The following is a 10037-nucleotide window of genomic DNA, read 5'->3' as shown; positions in this document are numbered from 1 at the left end:
TTCGCTCATTGGCTGAGCGTGGTGCTGACAACACCAAGTCGAGGGTTAAGATCCCCTTACCGGTCATCTTTTAAAAAAAAAAGAAAAATAACAAGTAAAACCGTCTGTATTTGCACACATGTGCATTAATCAGATCATTCCATCAGAAAACCTGATTGGATTTTCCATTAGAAATTCTATCAGAAAGGGCCGGCCCAGTGGCGCACTGGATGGTGCGCCGCTTGGGAAGCGCGGTGGCGCTCCCACCCGAGGGTTCGGATCCCACATACAGACTGGTTCCCGATCACTGGCTGAGCGAGGCACGGGAGTGACGCCGAGGGTTGCGGTCCCGTTGCCAGTCCCCGGTCCGGTATGGGGGCAACACTGAGGGTTGCGATCCGTTGCCAGACATGGAAAAAGACAAAAGACAGAAGAAAAAAAAAAAAGAAAAAGAAATTCTATCAGAAAATCTGATGGAATCTGCAAAACATCTACTAGAACCAAGAATTAGGAAGTTTCTTAAAAAGTTAAACATACACACCTATCATATTATCCAGCCATTCTACTTCTACATATTTAACCAAAAGGAAGGAAAAATAAGCTGTCCAAAATGATTTGACTTTTATGAAATAAACAACAGTTTATGCAGCAGGCTTCTCTTCTCCCATGGAAGGAAGGTTTCTTTTCTGCTGGCTTCTTTTCAGCTGCTGGTTTCCTGGTAGCTGCAGCCTTTTTCCCCAAAGGCTTCTGTTCTTAACACCAACAGCTTTCTTTCATTTCTTCCCCACCACAGGCTTCTCGCCTGCAACCCCCTTCTCATCTGATTTGGGCTCTAGTGCTGCTGCCTTATCTGGTGCTGCTGTCTTTGCATATGGGTTTAGCTTCAACATGATTTGCAGGTTTTTCAGTGGCTTCTTATTCAGGACCCTGTGATGAATCTTCTTGCGTGGTGCTCGGTGGGCTCTTTGGATCTCTGGGCTTTTCAAAATTCTGTTAAGAAAAAAAGAAAAAAAAAGAAAAAAATTCTGCTGAGGCCTATATTCATCATCTTGTGCGTGGGAAGGTTGTATAGTTCTCTTCAGGGAGGCGGCTTTACACCAAGTGCCGTACAATTCATCTAACGTCTGGAAAGCACTTTCAGTCCAAATGCAGAAACGTCCCACAGGCCCACCAGGAGCGAGTTCGAAAATGTTCGGTTTCCTTATCTTAAGCAGAATAATTCCAGGGATGTTTCTGGAGGCCTGATTCAGTCCAAATGCAGAAACGTCCCACAGGCCCACCAGGAGCGAGTTCGAAAATGTTCGGTTTGCTTACCTTAAGCAGAATAATTCCAGGGATGTTTCTGGAGGCCTGAAGATAGCATTGTCCTCATGACAGGTGACACGGGCCCACCTGTGCTGGATACAACGATGGTTTCTCATTTTGCCCTTGCCAGCTCTCATTCATTCACTGGGAGGCATAGACCGCCCACCTGTGCTGGATACAACGATGGTTTCTCATTTTGCCCTTGCCAGCTCTCATTCATTCGCTGGGAGGCATAGACCTTTTTTTTTTTCTCCTTTTTGTCTTTTTTACTGACCGGTAACGGGATCGCAACCCTCAGTGTTGCGCCCGCACCGCGCTCAGCCAGTGAGCGGGAACCGGTCTCCACATGGGATCTGAACCCTCGGCGGGAGCGCCGCCGTGCTCCCAAGCGGCGCACTCTCCAGTGCGCGACCGGGCCGGCCCAAGCATAGACCTTTTTGATATCACTCCATGCCTTAATTTTCTTAAGAAGCAAAATGGCCTCCTTAGTTTTCTTGTAGGCTTCAAATTTATCTTTGACCACTAAAGGAAGTTCAGGACCTTCCTCCATACGATGACCTTTAGACATTACCAGCTGCTGGTAATGCTGAAGTGGCCAGGGCACAGCAGATGGCATATTGCTTTTGGGTTGGATTCACTCTATTGTGCCAACAGTGCCAGGTTTTGGTTGGAGCAAACACACGGCCTCCATGACACATACTTCCAAAAGCACTCTGGCTGGAATGATGAGTGCCACCACCTCGAGCTCTGGGGATTCGAGCCACAGCTTTGCCAGTACCCCAAGACTGGTCTATGACCTGCTGGGTCACCGACAGCAGGCGGCTGTCTGTCATTTTTGCACAAGTTGGTGCGAACAAAGTTGGCAATATCTGGTCAAATGGGAGCCTTGAACACAGCTGGCCAAGTGACATTTTTGCCAGATGACTCCCCCTTTTCACAGTCCACCGATATCAGTGGATGAGCACATGCCATGGCGGGGAGAGAAGGCCACACTCCTCTCACCCTGGCAGCTCCCACAGGAAAAGCAGGAAAGGAAATATTAATCCACACAAAGACGTCTACACCGCTGTCCAAAAGCAGCTATATTTGTAACAGCCCAAAACAGGAAACTTCTCAAATGCCCATCAATGGGCAAATGGGTAAAAAAAATTGTGATATATCCATACAATAGAATTCTACTCAGCAACAAAAAGAAATGAACTATTGATACACACAACAACATGGATGAAATTCAAACTATTCTGAGTAAGAGAAGCCAGACAAAAAGGACTAAATTTTTTTTTTTTCCTTTTTGTCTTTTTTACTGACCGGTAACGGGATCGCAACCCTCAGTGTTGCGCCCGCACCGCGCTCAGCCAGTGAGCAGGAACCGGTCTCCACATGGGATCTGAACCCTCGGCGGGAGCGCCGCCATGCTCCCAAGCGGTGCACTCTCCAGTGCGCCACCGGGCCGGCCCAAGCATAGACCTTTTTGATATCACTCCATGCCTTAATTTTCTTAAGAAGCAAAATGGCCTCCTTAGTTTTCTTGTAGGCTTCAAATTTATCTTTGACCACTAAAGGAAGTTCAGGACCTTCCTCCATACGATGACCTTTAGACATTACCAGCTGCTGGTAAGGCTGAAGTGGCCAGGGCACAGCAGATGGCATATTGCTTTTGGGTTGGATTCACTCTATGGTGCCAACAGTGCCAGGTTTTGGTTGGAGCAAACACATGGCCTCCATGACACATACTTCCAAAAGCACTCTGGCTGGAATGATGAGTGCCACCACCTCGAGCTCTGGGGATTCGAGCCACAGCTTTGCCAGTACCCCAAGACTGGTCTATGACCTGCTAGTTCACCGACAGCACGCGGCTGTCTGTCATTTTTGCACAAGTTGGTGCGAACAAAGTTGGCAATATCTGGTCAAATGGGAGCCTTGAACACAGCTGGCCAAGTGACATTTTTGCCAGATGACTCCCCCTTTTCACAGTCCACCGATATCAGTGGATGAGCACATGCCATGGCGGGGAGAGAAGGCCACACTCCTCTCACCCTGGCAGCTCCCACAGGAAAAGCAGGAAAGGAAATATTAATCCACACAAAGACGTCTACACCGCTGTCCAAAAGCAGCTATATTTGTAACAGCCCAAAACAGGAAACTTCTCAAATGCCCATCAATGGGCAAATGGGTAAAAAAAATTGTGATATATCCATACAATAGAATTCTACTCAGCAACAAAAAGAAATGAACTATTGATACACACAACAACATGGATGAAATTCAAACTATTCTGAGTAAGAGAAGCCAGACAAAAAGGACTAAATATTATAGAATTCCTTTTATATGTGCTTTCTGTCAATATACATTAGTTTTTCTAGAATTTTGTTATATGAAATAATGAATAATAAAATGGAATCATGAGGTAGAGGTTACAAAGGGGCGCAGGGAAACTCTGGAGGGGGTGGGTGTGTTCAGTCTTTTGGATGATAGTTTCACTGGTGCATGCATATATCGAGCTACACATTTTAATATGTACAGCTTATTGTCTGTCAGTTATAGCTCAATAAAGCTGCTTTTTAAAAAAAGAAAGAAAGAAAGAAAAGTAAAAATCCTTCCTGTTGACTGAGATTTTAGGTGGAGGAGGCAACAGAAATTCAGCCTCTTTCTTGATATAGAGTGCCTTGGCGTTGGGACCTCATGCGACCAAGGAACATCCGGCACAGGATTGTACAACCTTTTCAGACATGACCTTTCCTAATGTTCTCAGAAGTGAGACTACTGTCTATTGAAAACTCAAAGAGCCCCAGGATTTAGCCTTGGGTTAAATTGTTCTGGTGGAACATTTGATTTCTCCCTTTCTTGTTTACCAGAGTGGAAGACATGCAGTGCTTCCTGGTAATTGGCTCCTGGAGAGTCAGCATAAATTGTGCTTTAAGAAGTGGTGTAAGTGCTTTTTGAATTTCATTTTTTGAATAGGTAATACATGCACATAAATCAAACATGAAATAAATGTACAGTGAAAAGTGTCCCCTCGAGGTCTCCATCTCCCAGCTCCCAACCTGAAAGAAGACAATCACTGTCATTAGTTTCTTGTGTATCCTTTTTGAGGTTGTCTGCAGTGCACTCTCTGTTCTGTACCATTGATCTTTTCATCTGTCATTATGCCAATACAATGGTATTTTGAATAGTGTAGCTTTATAGTACTTCCTGATATCAAGCAGTGTTACCTCTCCAACTTTGTTCTTTTCCAAATTTATTTTGGCTCTTCTAGGTGCTTTGCATTTCCATTTGAATTTTAAAGTTTTCGATTGCTACAAAAAAACATGCCAAGATTTTGATTGGGATTGCACCAAACACACACACACACACACACGCACACACAAGCACACACAAGCACACATACAGCACTGCTTTCCTTTTACCCCCAAATGAAGAATGCTATGTATAGGTGCCTTAAATTTATTTTATGCTAATTCAAAAGATACAAAAGATAATACAGTCACATTGTAACAAATTCAAAATACTATATAGTGAAAAGTGAGTCCCACCTTCCAAGCCCACCCGATTCTCAGCCACTCAGTGTTTGTCCCTAAGAGAAATCTCTGTTATAGTTTCCTGGGGATGCTGCAGGGTTCTCTGCATATTCGTTCCCTCCCCTCCCCCCTTCTCTCCTCAAATGGGCACACGTTGCATCGATCTGCTCCGCACTTTCGTCATCTCCCATGCTTCTGGGCTTGTTCTATATCAGCATATAAGGCTCTGCCTCACTCTCTTTAATGGTGGCATAGTCCTGACCTCAATGCTTTAAAAAGTCATGCATTTAAATGATTTGTCCTGCGTTTGTTCAGCTCTGAAGTTTGTCATTACATAGGCTTAATCCTGGCAGCTTCGGTGTCAGCTGGGTGCCACTTTTTTATTCCACCCTCTTATTGTTGACTTATGGATCCAAGAGATAATGAGTTCACTGAGGCAGGGACTCACATATCCAGAAACATATCCTCCACTGCAATGTAACGTGCTGTTCTGCAAAGAGCAAACATAAAAACGGAGCACAGCACAAAGTTTGCATCCAGCCAGCTCCAACTTAGTGCAGNGCAAACATAAAAACGGAGCACAGCACAAAGTTTGCATCCAGCCAGCTCCAACTTAGTGCAGTGAGTAAGGGGGACTGAGCAGGAACACGCAGCCTTTCCCCTGGGGACAAAGTGTTGCTGCAAGGTCCGTGACAACACCCTCTGTATTTAGATGCAATTTTCTCCTCAGAAGGGGATTTGAAGGTTGCGGAAGATCAGTGTGTGCAGCCACCAGCAGAGCAAAAAACCAGTCATGGTTATTTACAGTTGTTTGAACAATCGAGCTGGGGCTGGCAGGGGAGGGGAGAAAACAGGCTGTGTCCAGCATTTTCCATAGCAGAGCTCAATCAACGTCTACAAAGAAGGGCTGGGTCACTTCTGCCTCCGCACCCGTCTGCAGCAGTGTGTGCCTTTGTAAGGATCCAGTGTCCCCCAGACGCCAGAGGACTGACTGCCGGGGGGCTCATTCATGAAGAACGCTGGCTATCTCCATAACGACCACCGGTGGCATGGCTCTGTCGAAATACAGGCGTGGCCCTTGGGTCTCCTGGCCTGACTGCCACCATGCTTGTGGCTTTTAATTGGGCCCCTTGAGTGCCAGCAGAGCTGAGAAGCAGGCATGACTCGCCGGCAGCTTCCCACTGGAACTGTGACCCTGTGGCTACTGAGCCTGTGCCGAGGCAGGCGGCTTTTGCGTGTCCTCTGGAATGACTTTGAAATTGATGATGTTGTGTGTGTCTGTAAGATCCAGCCTGAGGGAAAGTGTTCTGTTCAGTTTGTGACTTATTTTCTGAGTAGTGAGCTTTATGTGTTGTCTAGTTTTTATGCTTGTTTATTTTGTTACAGATTAAGTAGCTGTCACAAGAAAAAGGACTGTTTAGTCACTATTTGGAGTCTTGTTTTATTTGATACCACTAGACACATGTTCAATGTAGAGATAAGAGCCCTAAGAATTATAAATTGCCAACAGCTTTTGCTCTACAAACAAAATTGACATATTTATCTACACTGATACATGTATACATTGATAATCAGTTTATACATAAGATTTGGCAACATGTCTTTCAGCAATTGTCACATTGTTTATAACATTTATAAATTCATAAACGTAACTGCACATTGCAACAATTTATTAACAATGTCCTACGAGCAATAAATGCACCATGAATGCAAAATAAATTATTCGAGTTCATGAACAGTATTTGTACCTGCTGAATTTTTTGTGGCCCTCAGCAGTTCATCCAGACACTCAAAGAGCATGGCAGTTGCTAAGATTTCAGTCTAGCTGAGGACTCAGCTCACTGAAGAACTTAAGTTCAGGCCTAATGGATCTGCCTTTTCTTGGCTGTGTAAAAGTCTGCAAGACTCTTCTTCCTTGGTCATGCTAGACATTTGGCTTGCTGGAGCTGCTGCCAGGGAACCTGAGAGACAGCCTCCCTGGGAAGAAAACCACAGATAAATTCATGGTGGTAACAACCTTGTTGATGATAAGGACAAAGGTCATGGTGGTGACGGTGGTGGTACAGGTATCATGAAATGGCTGAAACTTATGGCAAGAGGTGATAAGCTGCAATGGATTTAAGGAACAAGTATGCTTTAACCCAGTGCTATGCACTGGATTTTGTGTGTCCCCCCCATCATATGTTGAAACCCTGACCTCTGATGTGACTGTATTTGGAGATGGAGCATCTAAGGAAGTAATTAAGGTTAAACACGGTCATAAGGGTGGGGCCTTCGTGGCGGAATTAGTGCTCTTATAAGAACAGATGCCATTATTTCTCTGTCTCTCTCTGCCATGTGAGGAAACAGCAAGAAAGCAGTCACCTGCAAGTCAGGAAGAGAGCCCTCACCAGGAACCAAAATGGCTGGCACCTCAATCTTGGGCTTCTAGCTTCCAGAACCATGAGAAATAAATTTCTGTTGTTTAAGCCACCTAATCTATGATATTTTGTTATGGTAGCCCAAGCAGAAGAATACACTGAGGACTACTAATTTATTTATTCATTCATCTTTTGATTTATTCAAGAAATTCAACAACTCTTTATCAAGTGCTTTATGTACCAGGTACTGTTTTTGGAGCTTAGGATACATCAGTAACTGGCAAAACTCAAAGATAAAGAGAGAATCTTAAGAACAGCAAGAGAAAAGCATCAAGTCACCTATAGGGGAATCCCCATCAGACTAATGGCAGAAACTCTAAGGCCAGAAGAGAATAGCATAATATATTCAAAATACTAAAAGAAAACAACTGCCAGCCAAGAATACTATACCCAGTAAAGCTATTCTTCAGAAATGAAGGAGAAATAGTGTGTCTCCCAGCCAAAAACTGTGGGAGTTCTCTACCATACAACCAGCCCCACAAGAAATCCTCAAGGGAGTCCTACCTCTGGAATCCAAAAAATGATGATTGCTACCATGAATCACAAGAAAGAATAAAACAACTGATAGAACAAAAATGCAATGAGAAGGAGAAAGAAACTATATCTTACCACCTCCAAAAACCAACAAACGCCGAAGACAAACAATAGAAGGGGAAGAAAGGAACAAAAGATATTTAAAGTATTCAAACAAATGTTGATAAAATACCAGGAGTAAGACAATATCTTTCAATAACAACACTAAATGTAGATGGATTAAATTCCCCACTCAAAAACACAGACTGGCTGATTGGTTTAAAAAGCTACACACAACTATATGCTGTCTACAAGAGACTCACCTCACCGGTAAAGACACACAGACTAAAAGTGAAGGGATGGGAAAAGATACACCTATGCAAATGTAAACCAAAAATGAGCAGGACTAGATATTCTTATATCAGGTAAAATAGACTTTAAATCAAAAACGATAAAAGGAGACAAAGAAGACCATTATATAATGATAAAAGGATCTATCCAGCAATCAAACATAACAATCATAAACATACATATACCCAAAAAGGGAGCACCCAGATATATAAAGTAAACACAATTAGGCCTAAAGAAAGAAACCCCAATATGATAATAGTTAGTGACCTGAACACCCCTTTCTCAGCATTGGATAGATCATCTAGGCAAAAAATCAACAGATAAACACGAGATCTAAACAACACTTTAGACCAATTGGACTTGGCAGACATCTACAGAACATTTCATCCAACAACTACAGAACATACATTCATCTCATAAGCACATGGAATATTCTCCTGCATAGGCCACATGTTAAGTCATAAATCAAGTCTCAACAAATTTAGGAAAATCAAAACCATTTCAAGTATGTTTTCAGACCACAATGGATTAAAGATAGAAATCTATAACGAGTGAAATTCAGGAAACTACACAAACACATGGAAATTAAACAACATGCTCCTGAATGATCTATGGCTACAAGAAGAAATTAAACAGGAAATCAAAAATTTCCTGAACAAATGAAAATAAAGACACATCATATCAATGCTGCAAAAGCTGTACTAAGAGGAAAGTTTATTGCAATAAGTGCTTATATAAAAAGAACAGAAAGATTTCAAATAAACAACCTAATACTACACCTCAAAGAACTAGAACAAAAGGAACAATCCAATCCCCAAATTAGTAGCCAGAAGGAAATAATTAACATCAGAGCAGAACTAAATGAAATAGAGACCCCCAAAATGATACAAAAGATCAATGGAACAAAAAATTGTGGTTTTTTTTGAGAAAATAAATGAAAATATACAAACCATCAGTTAGACTAAGTAAAATGAGAGAAGACCCAAATAACAAAAATCAGAAATGGAAGAGGAGACATTACATTACAACTGATACTACAGAAATGCAAAGAATCCTTAGATACCACTATGAACAACTATGCACAAAACAAACTTGAATACCTGAAGGAAATGGATAAATTTGCTTCCTTTAAGATTCTCTTTGTCTTTGAGCTTTGCCAGTTTGACTATAATGTGTCTTGGAGAGGATCTCTTTGGGTTGAATCTGTTTTGGGATCTTTGAGTTTCCTGGATCTGAGGAGAGGTGCATTACTCTCCCTCTGCTTGGGATGTTTTCCATTAATATTTCATTGAATAGGCTTCCTGTGCCTTTTCCTGTTACCTCCCTTTCTGGAACACCCATGATTCAAATGTTTGTGTGCTTAAGATTGTCTGCTGGCTTTCTTAGATTTTCCTTATTTTTTAAAAATCTTTTTTTCGGGCTGGCCCGGTGGCGCACTGCTATAGTGTGCCGCTTGGGAGCGCGGCGGCGCTCCCACCGAGGGTTCGGATCCCACATACAGACCGGTCAGCTCACTGGCTGAGCGAGGTGTGGGCGCAACACCGAGGGTTGTGATCCCATTGCCGGTCCTGGTCCGGTACGGGTGCGACACTGAGGGTTGTGATCCGTTGCCGGTCACGAAAAAAGACAAAAAGGAAAAAGAAAAATTCTTTTTTTCTTTTTCTTTTTCTTTTCTTTCTTTTTTTTTTTTTTTTGTCTGCCTTGGTTATTTTGAGAAGACTATCTTCAAGATCAGAAGTTCTTTCTTCTGCTTGTTCTACCCTGCTGCTTAAGCTATAGGTTGTGTTTTTTATTTCATTGAGTGAATCTTTCAGTTCTATGAGTTCTGCTACATTCTTTTTAAAGGTATTAATCTATTTGTAAATTTCCGCCTTCATATCCTGGAGTCTTTTTTTTTTTACTTGTTTCATTATGTTGTCTAACTGAGTCTTCTTGTATCTCAGTGTGTTTC

At 42.6% G+C, this 10037-nt stretch overlaps 2 pseudogenes; both read right to left on the bottom strand.

The window, feature by feature from the left end:
• Positions 1-555: 555 nt before the first annotated feature.
• On the bottom strand, positions 556-2256 carry LOC103603095 (annotated as a pseudogene).
• A 67-nt stretch (positions 2257-2323) lies between these two features.
• LOC103603094 lies at positions 2324-3290 on the bottom strand (annotated as a pseudogene).
• Positions 3291-10037: the final 6747 nt, after the last annotated feature.

The sequence above is a fragment of the Galeopterus variegatus genome, unplaced genomic scaffold (genome assembly GCF_000696425.1).
Source record: "Galeopterus variegatus unplaced genomic scaffold, G_variegatus-3.0.2 Scaffold4441, whole genome shotgun sequence".
Lineage (NCBI taxonomy): Eukaryota > Metazoa > Chordata > Mammalia > Dermoptera > Cynocephalidae > Galeopterus > Galeopterus variegatus.
The sequence above is the reverse complement of the archived record's forward strand: the minus strand, read 5'-3'. Positions and strand labels throughout refer to the sequence as shown.